The sequence below is a fragment of the Malurus melanocephalus genome, unplaced genomic scaffold (genome assembly GCF_030028575.1).
Source record: "Malurus melanocephalus ecotype Western Australia unplaced genomic scaffold, MMel_1.1 scaffold_405, whole genome shotgun sequence".
NCBI classification, from domain to species: Eukaryota; Metazoa; Chordata; class Aves; order Passeriformes; family Maluridae; genus Malurus; species Malurus melanocephalus.
In genome coordinates this window covers 403967-421504 of record NW_026623637.1, presented here as the reverse complement: position 1 = coordinate 421504, position 17538 = coordinate 403967, and the positions used below count along the sequence as shown (strand labels likewise).

Here is a 17538-nt window from a genome sequence, read left to right as displayed (position 1 = left end):
GATGGCACCCTCCTAGATATTTTACCAACACATACGCAAAATATTGCTATCTTCATGGATTACCTGATTAGGTATTTGAAAAGAATCAAGAGACTATGCTAGGAACACAATACTTGTGTCTCTTCAGTTTATAGAATTTTCTCCAATTCGGCATAACATTCATTGACAGACCGTAAGAGTGCCAAATATTTATGGTCACAAATACACATTATCTAAATGGCCTATAAACCTAAAAATATAAACTCTAAATCTGTTCAGCCATAAATCACGGGTAGAACAAAAATAACTGTTGCTGACTCAATGGCCAGAGGAYAAAACCCAGGGAAGGCTCTGTGTTTTCAAGGATAAGTTAGTTTTCTGAGCAAAAATGGCACTTGCCACAATACAGCAGAAGAAAAAGAGAATAGAAAGAAGTGAAGAATAGGGAAACAAGAAAAAAAAAAGGGGGTGGGAGGGGGGGGGAAGAGAAGACTTTCAGCACCACTGAAGCTTTTCTGAGAAGGCCTGATTGATGTTCACTGCTGTATAAAGCATGAGGCTGCATCCCAAACATTTCATTCCCTTCTGCAAATGTCTCACCCCATACCTCGCCCCATGTTCCCCAGATATTCTTGCCCTGTGCCGGRTGATCCAGCCAGCATCAGGTTTTACACATGATCTAAAAGACTAAAGCAGGAATCTCTCTGCCCAGGGGTCAGCTTAGGGTAGAATGAAACCTAACCCCCGCCTATGCTCAGCACGAGGGCTTCTTCATGCTTTCCATTYGACAAAAGACTCCTCCCGAAACGGGCAAATTATTAAAGGCAAAACTGTTAGTCCAGTTGCAAACTTACAGGAACACACAAAGACTGAGTTCGTATGAAATGTAGAGCCAAGAGTGCACCTAGAGAAGAGGAATTTCAGCARTTTAACATGCTGATCAGCCAGGTTTACAGCACTGGGAAGAGSTGGATCTTAGGCAGGGGAAGGAAGATGCACCCTCTGCTCCAAGGCTTGCTCACATCAAGGTCTCAGCTCTCAGCACAGACCTGCACATGTGGGCCATCAGTTACAGGGTCATGAGAGGCTAAAAATCACTAACCTACACCAGCTTAAAGACCCAGCTCCTGGAGTCTTGGAGGTTGCAAGAAAACCTTCTAAAAAGAAGCATCTGCCTTAAGAGCTTGTGAAGAAATCTAGGAAAAAAACAATACTTCGAACTGGACTTAGTAAATCTGTTCGATTTTTGTTATTAACTTGTATTGTTTAACAGCTTCTTGTACGTTTTTGAACCAGGTTAACTTTTTTTCTCCCCSTTTCTGATGGCTTCCAGTACTCCTTGGCAGCTGAAATTAGCACTGAGGAATGGAAATGTAAAGGAAGACACACCAGACACTCTAACTGGCAGGAGAATGCATGAAGTTGAAAAACCATTTGCTTCAAGAAAACACCTTCCAGTTTGGATTTCTGTTATACAGACAGAATGTTCAAAGGACAGGTTTTGTTTTTAATCAGGCTTTAATGCTTAAGAGGAGGAAAACTGGCAAGTTCTTCCGTTTGCAATGCACAAACCAAGCAAGGTGAATTGAGGAGGGCATGATGAATGCACCTGGGTATTACTCCAGTTACCCTAAAAGATGTTTCAGATATCTACACGTTGTGTTGTCATGCTCAAGAAAACTGGAGAAGCTGGGTGGGCAATGAGGGATATGAACAGCAAATACACAAACGCTACAAATACACAATGGGCTGTTTACCCTAATGTTCGGCATGGGTGGGTAAAATCAAGGCTAAGTAAAATGAAYCACACAAGGAGACAAGTTGGTGAGCTTCTCTCAGATGTGGACAGGAGGAAAAACATATTTAAGGAACACTGTGCACCTGCAAGTAGGAAGAGGTGAGCACAGGAATGCTGGTGTTTTCTGAAGCAGTGCCTCACTTGATGGAGTGCAGTGATGCTACTTACACAAATATGTGCAGMAGCTGATCCCAGGGAAGTCAAGGATCCCACTTTGTTACATGCAATACAATCACAGATTAGCAAATGTGTTTTCTTTACGTTTTGTGTGTGATTTGTTTCTGGTTGAAATAGCTTCATTGGAACATTTGTAGCTTGAAGGGTCGCCTGAGGCTGAGAAGGCGTTTGCAGTGCCTGACATCTATGCATGATTTCTCCCTGAAATCTGTAAATTAAACCCAACGTGATACTGATACCTATGTCAGAAAAGACACATGGTCTGCTTCACCCTCAGTGCCTTTAATTTCCTTGTAACAACTTGTGTGGCTCTTCCAAAGGGAAAGAATGTGCTCATCCATCACTCCTGCTTGTTCCCACATGCACTGTTTAACCAGGGACAGCCAAAACCAGGAGTCAGAAGGGCACAGCAGCTTCCTCCCCAGAGTCCAGAGGTGGGATGCAGAAAACCAGCACAACCAAGGATGTGTGGATCACGAACAGGGAGGTACCCACTCCATCCCAGGGCTGTCAGGACCAGCTCTGCATTGTGTCACTCTCTGGGTGAACTGCGTCAACAGCCAGAGGAGATGAGATTGAGCTGYTCTCTCAGACAATGGCAAAACCACTCTGGCTAGAAAGTATGGTTGAAGTCACCAGGAGAACCATCAAGACAACCACTGCTGGCTGGCTGCAGGGGAAGGAGTGCTGCCAAGTCTGCAAATTGGATTTCCCCAGCTACACTGGACAAAACCAACCAGCTTAAGCAGAAAACCTTCAGAGGAGCTGGGGAATGTGCATAACGAGAATTTTCCACCCCTCCTTGTCCTCTGGTTGCAGTTAGCTCTGTGAAACATCAACCAGACAGGGCTAGGAAATGCAAAAGGCTGTAATTCAAGAGTATTGCCACAGGAACTTGTAAGTATTTTTATGTAAAACCTGAATKATTTTCTTATTGGAGTATACTTGACTTAAAGTCACCACCGAAAATGTTTTATCTTGGGGATATGACTCATGAAAGAATGGTTAGGTGTGAAAGGAAAGTTAATATATGCTGTAAGAAAAACCCCCTCCCCAGCAACATTATCAAATGACATGAGATGAATATTTATGTCCCATGCAGTAAAACCAATAGACAGCAAAAGCCACAGCCTAATACTTTGTGTCAGATCTGACAAAAATTCAGATACCTGGCTTATTTCCCCTTAAGGGCTGGAAATTATGGTTAACACACATGCAGACAGGAGAAAATGAGATGGTTCAGTGATGAGGATGAAACTGCTGTCCCTTAGTCTGGCATCTTGCAAGATGATACTGGACCAGCCAGCGCTGGYTCTCTCAGATAAGGACGCTTCCCAGGTCATCATGAAATGACACAGTTCACTGGGTYAATGCTCCAGAACTCCTAACCCAACACACCTGACCCACAGAAACACACCCTGCCATGGCAAAAAGATGTTCCCATGCTGTATGATTACCACAGTCAGACTTTTACTGCTGATTTGTTTTAAAAATTGCAAATCGAGAAAACAGTTAACATACAGAATGAAAGAACGGGCCACAGTCAACCACAAAAACTTCCCATAAGGTTCAGCATGTGGGAAACAGATAAGTAAATGCTGCAAAAGATGAACAATATTTAAGTATTAACACAAATGTTTGTTTTGGGAAGGTTTATCTGGCATCTCTACCGGTTTTCCTCCAAGCTCTAATACAAAAATAACTACTCTAACTGCAACTGGGAGAGATGGCAGCAGCTCAACATTGCTCCTTTTTTTCCTCTGTACTCAGAAAAAATCCCCAGCTGTCTTACAATGTCACACAAACTAATTTTAAGGTGATTTAGGATGAAGTCAACCACACATTTACAAGTTCAGAAAGTTCAGTCACTGGTCTCATTTTCATCGACCTGTGAAATGAGGACATACGTGTGCAACATAAGGGCAGGAGAAACACAGCCCTTCTCCAGCTGTACAGCTGCTCCCCCACCTTACAGCATGAAGTGAGGAAATGATCCTTTAGCTCACATAAATCCTGGAYGCAATAGCTGCTCACCAAACTATGAAGAGGGAGCGCAAACTGATGAATATATACCTCTACCATAAGCCTGTGCAAACTCTGGTAGGGTTGAGAGCGGGCAAGCACTGCATATCCCACAAAGGAGCTGCCTCTTAGCTTCTCTCCACCCTCACTCCAAGCAGGGGAAAGTCAAAAGACCTCAAATTGTTTTGTGGATAATCTTCAGTGGTTGTTAAAAATATAAAAAGGAAAGGCAGAAAGGTRATGGGAAAGAGCTTCAAAAATATGTTCCCTCTTGGGTGAACTCAAGTCTGTTTAACAAGAAAAGCCAGAGAGGCCACGCACAGTAATGCTGAGAAAAAGGAAATGGTACTTCATTTTAGCCAGAGTCATAAATCTTACCAGCGAGCCTCTAACGGCAAAAAGGCAAGCAGGGGAATTTTTACACACAGATAATTAGTTGCGAGCTGATACCAGGTTTACTGTGCTGTGCACTCCGTGTGTGCAACATGTTCCCAACCTGCAAAACCCCACACGAGGCTCTGGCTGTCCTGCTGCCACTGGCTTCGCCAGAGGGCATGCAGCTGAAACTCCCAGAACCCCCTAGGAAAATAGGAGGTGATGGTGGAGATGGGTATTTCTGCTCCACGGAAATCTCGTCTGCAGCCCTGAAAGAGTCCTTCAATGGGGAAAATGCACCATGTTTATAAAACCACMCCCCTCTGTTACAGGGGAGATGGACCAACAAGACACCTTGTGCCACCATGAGCACCCTCGCCTTCTGGGATACAGACACAGCTCACAGATCCTGCAGAGCAGGCAGATGGGTCAGGGAAAAGCTTTATCCACTGAAGTGAGAAACAAAATGTGGTGGAGCAAATCTATCAGCCAGAAAGTACTACTGTGAAGTTGCCTCACAAGGACCAAAGTCAACAGGACATTCCCTCCACCCGTGCTGGGCACACGGCAGCCTGCACAGTGCTTGTTCCTCGACATCTCGCTTTGTTTGAGAGAACAGCCAGGGACTGGCACTAGCGACTGACATAAGCAAAGACTCCACCACATCTAATAGTCAGACTGCACTTCCAGTCAAAGAGAAGCTGCTTTTCGGTTTCTAGATGAGAGGGAGTCCAGGGGACACATGCCAGCAGCACGCCGGGCRCGACAGGTGCCAGCGAGCATCCTAGCACTTGTGGAGCTACCTTAGAAAGGACCAGTTTGGTCTAGATGAGGGGAAGCCTCGATACCCAAAAGATGCCCAAGCTAGGAAATGGCCCGAAGAGCTGTTTGCAGCTTGCAAACAGACAACTGGATGAGCAAGGAGAACCCCGCCATTTGCACAAGGAGTTTTGAGGCTAGTGGTCTCCACAGGCTACCTTGGTGCTCCTACTTATTTTCTGTCCACCCTCTGTTTCCTTTTTCATCCSCAGCCCAGTGCAACAGGACAGACACACCCACTGCTCTGTCACATTGTTCTGCCCCTCCAAAACAGCTGGAGGCARGTGTGGCTGGGGGCAAATCAGCTTTGTCTGCATGGGGTTAAAGCAGCAGGTCTTTTGTCAAAGACTCAGTTTGCCTGCTTCCGTATGTTAAACTGAAAGACCAATCTGTATTTACTGTGCTAAACTACAATTATGGGTTTTTTTTAATCATTCAGCCTAATGGTACGCAGCTGTCACAAAAATCTTTGAACACATCACTGGCTCTCTTTGATCTGATTAACCAGATAAGGAACCACAGCCAAAAGACATGAAAGGATGAGTCCAAATTTCAAACTCTCAGCTGAGCAAAGAATTTCATTCAAAGGAAAATACAGAATGAGGAGGGAGGAGGTTCACAATGCAAATGAAGGTTTTATTTACTAGTGATTTAAGCAGGTGAAATACTCTCTGTTTCACGGTTTAAGAATCAATGACCCCAGCCTCAAAGCGGTGCTGACAGGTTACATCTGCCACACCAATCTGTGTGGATGCCAGTATTCATGTAATCTTTTTTCCAGACTGGAAATGAGGGGCTTTCTTCTATACAGATGCTTTTTAGACTGGAGAAGCCTCCCTGTCATATTGAAGAGCTCCAAGRCCATGGTCCCTTCATCCAAACTGCTTCTGTTCAGTGTGTTTCTTCAGATAGCACAGTGTTTTGATTTTTTTAATTCAAGACAGCTTTGTTTATTTGCTTTTATTTCTAGCATAATGTTTACTATTCCAATCAGAACATTCTGTAATCTCATCTAAATGTTTTATTATTAATTGCTGCACCCCACACCCCGCCCTTAATAATTATCCTCGGGAGAGGTAAACATTTCAACACGACTTACTCTAGTTAAAGCCATGAATATGCATTATTTATTTATTTAGGTAAACAGTAATTAAGAAAAATCACCAAACYGCCTTCTCTTTGAAATGAGCTCTACTTTACCAGCCTTGCCGTGGGAATTGCAAGTCCCTCAAACACATCTATTACTTTGTCCTCCTCCACCATGATTTACATTGCTGGGTCTCAGACCACACTACAGCTGCCAAGAAAGCATTCAGTCCTTATACTCTCTGAGGCTGGGTGACAAATCCAAAAGCATCCAGACTCTTTCTCTAGGATAAGCAAGAGGTACCAAGATGTCAGYAGAGCAGAAAGGTGCAGGATGAGGAAAAAAATGTTGCTATTTATCACCCAACATGCTGATTTTTAAGATTTTTCGCAGCAAGACAACTACTACTTACATGAAAACACTCATGACCCCCTTGTGCCCTCTCCCTACAGAGGGCTCTGTCCTGACAAACAGACGGGCTTGTGACAGTGGCAGCYTCTCCAAACCAAGCAGCCAGTCCCAAACCAAGGAGTTTTTGGTGTCAGARCAGTCAGATTGCCCTGTATACCATATATATACACATATATACATATGTATATACACATACATRTACACAGCTTATGCATTGGGTAACAAGCAGCTGCGTGACTCCACTCAATCCCCCTGGTTTTCTTCCTCTGTATTACATTAACTCAAATATTTCAACATCCCATCCTACCTTATAMTTCCACCAACTTCCACCCCAAGCTACGACAATCTGGCAGCATCCCAGGCAATGATGTCACTTACAGGGAACTCAATGTTTTAAACCAAAAAGTTAAAATACACCAAGATAGACCTGATATGGTTGGTCACCCGGCCTAAGGATCGCACCAGCGCTAGAAGAGAGGAAACGAAATGAGCCCCAAAGACAAAGGGATTTTCACAGATCTAAAATTGTTAGGTAAATAGATAAAACTGCGGTCAGGGCTTTGTTTCAGTTTTCAAAGCTAATTTCCGGCCACCGTTCAGAGAAATGCTTTGCATTTCCATTTCTGACTCACCCGCTTTAACAAGCGCACTCGCTGGAATTACTAAGCATGGGATCTCATCAAAACATTTYGCTTTCTGAATCAAAGTGCTTCTCAATTTTACTGATGTGAACTTACCTACAAATTTACCACGGTAACAACACTGCTGATGTGCAGGTGCGAGTGCACAATGCGATGGGTTCGAACACCCTTCCCCCACCGAGCGTCCCATCCAGGTACAGGARTGCCTCCCAAACTCCCCACAACCACTCGGAGCACGCTGACACCAGTCTCTTGCACCTCCATCACAAAGTGATACACGYTCCCAGAGACACATTTAAAGCTCAGGTATGAATGAAAAGCATTCCTGAAAAGAATCTTACGAAACCGAAAATCGGAGATCGCCGCAGCGCTGTGCCTAAGTTGAGTCATCAGTTCCCTTTACAGCCTAATAATTGACACTGCCTTGATCAGAATGACTGATCCGAATGTTGCTTTGTGTTTGTGTGTTTTTGTTGTTTTTTTYYTTTTTTTTTYTAATTAAAAAAAAAGATTTCTTATGTAAACAAGCCGTCTGTCGTCTTGCAGGAGTGTTTGTATTCTTCAGATCACGGGAAACATCTGTCAGAACCAGATTTTGCTCTCCTCAGTCAACTCAATACAGTCTTAATCAGACTGTACTACAAAGAAACKAAAAACTGGTCTTGTTACAGAAAAAATACGCTGCCAACTCTCAGTGGAAGCACTGATTTTATTGCACTTTCTTGGGATTAAATGCTGCRAAGATTATTAAAAGAGTTCCCTCCTTCCCCTGCGGGATCTCTCCCCCAAAGGAAATCRTGGGAATTTACATGCTGCTTTTCTCCTCTCTCTCTGCGCTTTTCCAAAATTAATTACCTTCCAGGAAGAGACAGATAGGAGAAGAATCAAGGTACAGTGAAACTTCACTGTGCGCTGATTTCCCACCTTTTGACATAGGTACTCGGATAACGGAGTGATTCCCCTTCTGATGCTTTCAACAAATAAACACTCCCACGCGTCTGCATCCCGCAGGTCACACCTCCCCAGAATGATTCATTAAGTATTTTCACATCTTCTACGCAGGGAAAGATCAAGTGAGGTTGCAACTGCCTCTAGCGGTGTTTTCTGAAGAAAAGGTGACACAAAACRGGGTGGCTGCTACTACCAGGATAAGGGTGATGTTAAACTGCCATACTGTTGGTCTTCTGCCAGGGAATCTGCCCTGGAATAGCAAAATCATTACAATAAAAGAAAAAAGAAGCCAATGAGAGAAACAATGTGAGRCTATAACAGAAAGAGCAGGCTGCTCCATTAGCAAGTAAATTAAGAGATGASTGCAGCAGGGGGACCAAGATCAATGGGTACCAGCCAGATGCCTGAGYTGGGACTGTATGCAGAGCCCTGCTAAATGGACCAATAATTTATAGGTTAAGGGGGCAGCACTGGAAACATTCAACAGTGTGTACATGRTCTTAATTAGAAGTACACCCCTGGAGGGGTGAGAAATAAATGGCCATGCCTATATTAACTTTTACCCTTCGACCTAAACCGCTCCACTGGAACCATGTTGCTGATATGATGCCCAATTTTCCTATTTTGTCTGGCAGTAACTCCAGCCTGGTGCTGCCGACTGAGCACCCACCAGCAGCTGAAGTACATCACCAGCACTGCTGGAGGTGCAACTSTCAGCTTGTATCAGTAATTAATGGATTCCACATCGTGCTCCTAACTGTGGCCAATAGTTAGGCATGAAACTAATATCAGACATATCTGCAAAATATTGTACTCTTTTGAAGAGCAGATCTGGATTTAAATGGAAGTCTTCCTTTAAAAAACCTTCACATAAGCAATTTTCTTTGAAATAAGAAATTACCGCAGAGCTACACCTATGAAACAAACTTATGACAATAATAAACAAGATGTAATCTCAATAGTGATTTAGAAACAATGATGTCCAGAAGCATATAGATTTAGATCTGCACAGCACAGAATCCAATGAGTATCAGCAACCTTGCACCATCTTGGGGAATCTCATATTTTTCTGAARACTTTTACCAACTTCAGTTATTTTAGAGAGCGAAGGACTGCCACACTCCCAAAATGTGAGGTGAAACAGCATCTTGGCCAGGTTTGAGAAGAGACTGCACTTAGCTAATACTGGTTTCATCTGGCTGACCTAAGATAATACATGTTTTTGATCGTGAYTTTATTACTCTTCAAAGTTTCATTTTATTATTCCAAAGTACAAGGGTGGCAACATGAAGACAGAGGAGGCAGAAAAAAGCTGGATAGGAATTAAAAAACACTTTGCACCATCAAGCCAGCAMGCGTGAGAATTGTATTTGGCTTTGTGAGAGCACTGCCAATACTAACAAACCATTTGCTGTCTGCTGCTGCATACCAGCAGGTCGAGCACAAGCTTATATTAATGCTTTGATGCATGCTACGTGGAAAAATTTTGAAGTCCCCCCTGTATTTGCCTTTTAGTTAATTTTGCGCCTACTCCTGAATGTCTTGATGAAAAAAATAAAGGTGTGGGAAACAAAGCAAAATAGGGTTTATCASCTCATACAGTTAACCAAAACAGCAAAGACTGTATTTCACATGTCTATCTAGTTCTCCCTGACAGCTCAACTCAAACTGAAAACTTAGGCATGACATGAATTTCTTCTTCAGTTTCATGCCACCTGAAAACAGAAGTTTAATATCACTRTTTTCACCATCCCAGTTAACTATCACCCAAAGCAGCATTAAGAACAAGCAATCATTAGGCCAGAAGCAAAGCAAACTCCATAACCAGGAAAAAAAAATTATCGGTCTCTCTTCTCTGCTCTTAAAATGTGATTGCAGCAGCTTCAGGGACATCCTGCATGATCGATTCTCACTACTTGTTCCTGTAAGAAAGATGCTCTCTGCACTCAGCATAACTTTGTCAGGTGAAAAGAGCCTCTTTCTACAGTTCTCATGATTTTTAGAGGTGGTGTTTTTTGTTTTGTTTTTAACTTGTAGGACAAAACCTGCCTGTTCTACTGTTATTATCTTGTTTTATGACTCCCTGTAGTTCTGGCATTTGTTTAAAATGATGCAAAAAGTAGGCAGTTGCACAGAGAATGATTAGTACAGCACGAGTCATAGCAAGCAATGTTATACATTTTATTGCTCATGAAGTCAGTGTACTGGAACCAGCCAAATCTGTTACTTTGGTCTRAAAGTACATTTTTCCTTTCCTGCTTGCAGCAGGGTAATTAATAACTGTGAGAAATAATGTAGAAAAACAAACATGATGTTAGGTAAGCACTCCTAATGACACAAGCTTATGTTTGGACCAAGGATTGTTGTTTGGGATGTCCCTCTGCAAGAGAATAACAAAGTGTGCACTTCATGTGTGTCACAAGGGCACTTGCCACACCGTCTGCTCAGCCATCATCTCAAGTYACTCACTGCCTGTGCCAGTGTCCTCATCCCACTGGAAAGTCTCTACTTCTTCCTGAAGCTCTGCAAATGAAAAATTCAATCTAATGCTTTCCCATTTGTTCAAAGTGGCTGATGAAAAGCTCTTTAATGAAYACTTGGGCAAAAAGGCTCTCTTCAATTAGAACACACAGTCATAAAGCCAGTGCTTGATGGCCAGTGAATGGTGCCATGTAGCAACTGGCCTTACACAGCTTCYTACTTGGTCAATAGTGAGAGGAAATACCGAATAAATATTTGTTTTCCCGTATTTATTTCTACAGTGGGTGAGGCRAGACAAAAGGATGTTTAGGCACTGAACTTATTTCAGACCTTGTCCTCTGTGAACAGCTTTGCCTGCAATGTTATAGGGTTTTTAATCTCACATACCTCATGGATCCTATTATCATCGCCATCATAATGAAACCAGACATCGCTTACTTCCTGTTCCCCCAGCCCGACTCCTACAGGCACACAGAAAGGACAGCGTCACTCACACAGAGCTGACTGAAGAAGGCCACCCATCATTTCACCTGCTTGGCTTCACCTCCCCATGGTGCCAAACAGTGTCACCTCAAGCTGTCCCTGCCAGTGGGCAGGTCAAACAGCAGTGTAACCCAAACCATAAGGATCAGAACACATCCAGCTCACCTTGTTCATGGGAAAGGCRGAAAACAGTCCCCGGGTGTTTCTACAATTCCTGTTGCTCTCAGCACAATTAGATTTTATTGAACTGTAATCCTAGATAAGTGTATTGAATCTTACAGCTGAAGTCAATTACAGACTTCCTGATTTGCAGGACGAAGATCACTTCTGTATAAAACTAAATTAGCTCAATAACTCATTATTTGTAGCTTGGGCAAGAGGTTGAAACAGAAATGGACAGCTAAGCAGTTGCTGCATTTTCAGGCTCCAGCCTTCAGAGCTGTAAGAAGACTGAATTTCCAATTTCACCAGTWGGGAAAAGGGACAAGCACTGAAGGCAGAGAGGGGATGTCCTGTGTCAACAGCACTACACCTCAAACCATCTCCCCGTGACAAGGGACTCTGAGCTGACCAGCCTTGGAAAGAACGAGACATCGCTTTTCCTGTACTGACTGAGAAACCCTCACACTTTGGCTACCAACCCAAAGGAGAGAAAAGGGCACAGMAAAAGGCATGTGACTTTTGTCACATGTAATTTCTGATTTCTTACTCACAATTAGCATCAGCACTGAGTGACAGTATATCATAATCCCTTAAATGACAATTTTTGCATATCAAGGATTGAATGGAGGAGCAGAGGGGCTGAAGGCCAGCGGTGGTGATGGGCTATGTGGACATCCTTAGCAGCCACATTGTGCCAGTGCCACACATCCTTAGCAGTCACACCCTGCCAGGAGTGCGTGAATGTGACCATTCCACTGCCTCATGCCACCCTCCTYAGTGCCAGGGTCACCTTTGGGACCTCTCCCACCAGTCTCAAGCACTCTTTGGTTTCTTTCTTGCACAGAACTGTGTTTACGTGTTAGGAGATCTCCACGTAACTCGGGATATGGCACAAGCTGTATTTCTGATCCTGTTGGATTGCGCTGGGCCCGCATATTGAGCAGGCAGGAGGGACTCAATGCCATAGGCAGACAGACTGAGTGGAGAAAGGTGAGAGACAGGGAATATTCCAAATGCCTGCTGCTGCACTGGGGAGCCAAACTCCAYAAAAACAGGCCTGAAAGACTTGGAAAGAAAAAAATCAACCCTTTTTAGATCTGGAAATAATTTCTTTTACTCTTTTACACAGAAATGCAAGCAGCACGGGTGAGTATCCCCTGTGAGCAAGCAGAGCCCTCTTGCTCTGGTCTCCATGGTGGATCTTCTCATCACAACATGCACATCTTTCAGTAACATCAGTAGGCTTGGTCCTCAAAATAATGTGAGGAAGGTGATCTCCACTGCACAAATGAGGAAGTCAGTCACAGGGCAGATGAAGGAGGTTTCCTGAGAACACACAGGAAACCTGTGACCGAGGCAGGGAACTGAACCCAGACCGTGAGTTCCAGTTGGGTGCCCAGTCCAAGCTGGGTGGCTGACAGACCACCTCTTCTGCTGGGGCTTTGAARTTTAAGTTTGGTGGGTTTTATAACACTTTTTTTTCATTTGTCTAGTCACTACGTTTCATTACACTCACACTTCTGCTTTGCGAAAGCTTTTTATTCTGCTTCTTTTCTGTTTTGGCTTAAAAAATCAACCCAACTGAGCATCAAACAGAATTTACTGTTCAGTTTGGTCTTTTCCCCCACCACCATCTTCTTCCTAGGGCTAAGTGTCTTCTCCCTAGCACTCAGTGTTGTGCCCTTTGTGCATCCAGTRCTCATGACTGTGGCTTCATCCCAACACACCAGCGTCTGATATTTAGAAGGAGATGTCTTACTCGTAGCTTCACAAAGTTACAGCAACTGCTCATGCAAACAACAGCGCTGTGAGGCAGCAGAGCAGATCTGGTGGGAAAACCAGAGCAAAGAGATGCACAAAAAAGGTAAGCTCCAAAGATAATGTTCTGACGCTGCTGTGCATCATGTCGACATGAGMAATCATCTGAAGAGCAGCTACCAGTAAGCCACAGCATCACACTGCCTAGGATGCTTTACTGGCTTGGCTAATGAATCATGGGGAAAATGTGAGCCATGTGCTCACTGCCAGGGAAGTCGTCACGGTGGGTGAGAACAATGTCTCTTTCACTGTCATCATGACCTGTGGTTAAATTGGTGTTTGAAATTATTTTAAGATCTTTCTGCGTGAGGCACATAATATGCACTTCTAAGACAAAGTTCTTYGGTATTATATTATTTGCAAGGAGTCAAACCACTTTGGTATTATATTATGTGCAGCGAGTCAAACCACTATTTCATGAAATAATTCACACTGGCTGAATCCCTCACAGAATGTCTCAAGATCTTGAAAAGGAAAAAAATAACTAATTTCCACCTGTGTAATAACTAACACAGTGAGAAAGAAAAACACATTTYTGTGAGAAAATGTTGCAAAACCACAAACTTTTTAAAGTGCCCAATATGCTATTTTCATCTTATCTGGATGCAGTCCAAACTATCCACATCTAACCAAGGTGCATCAGAAGATTTTCATCATTCCACTCCCACCACAGGCTTTTTGTGCCCACTGTGCAGCCAAGGCTGTCAAGCCCTACAAAGCAATATAGGACTTTTATGCTTAAAGCAGCCAAGCAGCTGCAAAAATAACTCTGCGAAAATATTGAATACTGGGTCCCACTCAGCAGCTGGAAAAACAATTACTGACTGAAAAATGCAGTGTTTGATATTACTTAATAGCTGGGGAAAAACTATTTGTGAATCATAATTAACGTTTATTTAACTATTTTAAAGYACGCATCTACTGTTTGAGGCTTCACGGAGAGCGAATATGGTGGCCTTCTGGCACCATTAAACAGACTGATACAGTTAAACTGGAAGGACATGAGGCAGAAAACCACGCTGAAATAGTGAGTCCTTGAAGGAACTGGTGCAACTGAGATTGTCTCACTAGTGTGCACACTGCAACAGCAAGATTGAACCAAATCCGTTGCAACCACCCCAGGGAAAATGAGATGAATGCACAGCTCGAGGTCCTGGTGCCACAGCAATACAAATATCATGACATACACCAGATGAAAATCTATCACAAACMGTGATAGAGAAAATGTTCCCCTTGTAACAGCCTCATGGGTTTATGGGCAGCTCTATGCTGGTGTCAGCTCAGGGTCAAGTGACAGCGGGGCTTTCTGTGAACAAGTGCTGCAGAGCCCTGCAGAAAGGACCAGAAGGGCTCATCACTCCCCAAGAGGAGCCAGCATCCTGTATCCCATGCTGAAAGTGTGGCTAGCAGGACTAAGGCAGCAATTATCCACCTGTACCTGGCACTGGTGAGGCCATGCCTCAAATACTGTGTTCAGCTCTGGGCTCTCATTACGACAAGGACACTGAGGAGCTGGAGCAAGTCCAGAGAAAGGCAATGAAACTGGTGAGAGGTCTGGAGCACAAGTCTGATGAGGAGCAGCTGGGTTTGTTTAGCCTGGAGAAAAGAAGGCTCAGGGACGACCTTAGCGCTTCCTACAACTGGCTGAAAGGAGATTGTAGCCAGGTAGGGGTCGGTCTCTTCTCCCAGAATCAGAGGAAGAGGCCTCAAGTTGCTCCAGAAGGGATTTATTCCGGACATTAGGAAAAATTTCTTCACAGAAAGGACTATCAAGCATCGAACAGGCTGCCCAGGGAAGTGGTTGGGTCCCCATCCCYGGAGGTGTTTGAAAGCCATGTAGATGTGGCACTCAGGGACATGGCTTGGTGCTGGACTTGCCAGTGCTGGGTTAGCAGCTGGACTGGATGATCTTGAAGGTACTTTCCAACCTATAYAACTCTGCTTGTATAATTCTTAATGATTTTACAGTTCCATGAAAGCAACGGTGCCTTAGGTCAGGATATAAGTTCCAGAAGCAGACAAACCATTTATAGGCATGATGCTGAAAACAAATGATGCCTCATTTTAAATTTCTAATTGGAAAGCTGTTAGAACTCAGACTTTTCCAAGACCTAAYTTCCCCCAAACAATTCCCTCACTTGTTCTCTGCACATTTGCCATAGSTGAAATGTCCCATCACTGACAGCAACCAGTTTTCTTTTCATCTCATTGAACTTCACAAAAAAGAAAGCTATGGCAAAAAACTGACTTGATCACTGTATTTGAAGGACTTGGCGAGAGAATCAGCACAAAAAACCCCAAAAACCTAGTGTATGAACAACAAATRTCACCTTTAGGCAATATTCTGCAAGGTGCTGAGAAATATGAGCAGCCTGTTTAATATGCTTAACCAAGTGATTTGAACTCTGAGTCACCAACTCTCCCACCACTCTCTCAAGCGACCATGTCATCAGAGGCCATTTTAAGGGAAATGTACTTATGTCATAAATGCTTCTCATATCATACTTCTCATAACCTGCAGCAGCAAGAAAATGGAGGCAATGTAAAAATAAATAAAAGTTACAAAATTTTGGGTCACAAACAGCCCAGAATGGATTTTGSATTCAAAAGGAATTGTATAAATAGCATAATAAGGGTTTTCTGGTGTACATCTCAAAGTTTGCTAGGATGATGTTATTCATTCTAAATGCAAACACGGTCTCAATGCCATTTGCAATGCAATTGGCTTGTAACCTGAAAGAGGGCCCTTTTCATTGAGACTCACTCATCACTAGAATGATCTCAATAATCATTGTGGGTCCCTTYCAACTCAGGGTATTCTATGATTCCATGATCACAGAGACAGATGCAGCTGACCAAATTCACCTCCATTCACAGCCTGCTGAGGTTCCCTAGCTGTACCCCCTGCATAAAGGGGGACAAAGCAGTGCTCTTTTTGGATCAGACAGAGCAACCATTAGGGACCATTTCAAACTAAATTAGGAAGATCAGATTATGAAAATCTCCGCACAGCATTTGCTCTAGCAGGGCTACACCAGCATGGCCAAAATGCTGAAGGCAAGTTGGGATGAACACTCAAAAAAAACATGTAAGTCACAGAGTTAATAACAAAACACATTAATATGTACTTGGTCAAATTTCTTTCAAGGCTCCTATGCAGCTGCCTGTTCTCAGAAGTGTTCAGGTACTATGCTGGAGAGTTCAAGAGCAAATCAGCAAAAACTCTTTAAAGGGTTTTAGCTTTATGCTAAGCACAGACATCCCACTTGCATTGCTGGTGTCTTACTAGATGTTAGATTCAAACTATTAAAATTATAAGAAACAACCAAAACATCTYAAAACCACCCCMAAAYGGAAGAAACCATTTGATRATKCTTTTGTAAAAACACATACTTACAACGCAGCCCTGGAAGTGATTTCCAAGCAAGCCAACTGCTGCTCTAGACAGTTTACTGGATGGTGTGGCTCAGCTCTTTCATACAGGCAGCACTTACAGTTATATCTAGAAAAGGAAATACAACCAAAATCCTTCATGAGCAAATACGTAAATAAAGTCATCTTTCTCTTTAAAACTATGACCAGGTTAAAACTAGCTTTAGTAGGTCTCAACAAAGTTTTTGTGCCAAGCTTCACATGTGCTGCCTGCTCACAGGAACAAGTCCCAAGGTGCAGCCAAAGCCAACCTACGGTGTGTAAGCCAAGAACGACTGTGCCTGAGAAAAAAACCCCACACCAAGCTCATTAAAGTAGCAAACAAATGTGCCTGGCTGTTTTTCTAATCTAGTTTTACTTAAAACATTTGCAGGAAATGCAAGATGAATTAGTGCCAAAAAAAATGTAGGTGATTTCAGTAAGACCAGGAATTCCAGGCACCAACTTCTATTTTCTCTCTCTTGAGTGGGTGTTCACTTGTAAATTGTAGACATGTTAGCAATTCAACGACTGAGCGAATTAACATTCAGCTTAACAGTCATTGTTAGGTTGGGAGGTTATTACTGCTTGTTCTGCTAAAGTGACAGGTTAAAATAGGTTTGTATCTGAAAAGTTGTTTTCTACAATACATATTCCCTGTCTTTTCGTACCAAATAATTTTCTTCCATCGTGTCAACTCCTATTGTTTGAACCATCACTGCCAGCTCCACCACAGCAGCTGGGATAGGCAAGGAGAAACAGCAAGGGGACAGGTGAGAAGGAGAGAGCAGTCAGCCCCCACCATTTCTCTTTGAGCTGCCATAATAATTTTTTTTTCCCGGCATTTTATGTGGTTGATTCGAGACCTCTCAGCAAAAAAGCATACTCATATTTGCAGGACATGTCCTGCTTTTAAAGCAAGT

General features: G+C 43.2%; 1 protein-coding gene across 3 annotated transcripts in view; it reads right to left on the bottom strand.

Moving 5' to 3' along the window:
- The window catches only part of BACH2 (BTB domain and CNC homolog 2), a 185112-nt gene that overhangs the window by 84039 nt on the left and 83535 nt on the right, over positions 1 to 17538 (bottom strand). For 2 of the 3 annotated variants that reach the window (XM_057379431.1, XM_057379433.1), the window contains one exon: positions 16602 to 16706. The gene's annotated coding sequence lies outside the window, so the exon portion shown is untranslated. Of the gene's footprint in view, positions 1 to 16597; positions 16707 to 17538 lie in introns of all 3 variants that reach the window. The other variant, XM_057379432.1, reaches the window with a different exon arrangement.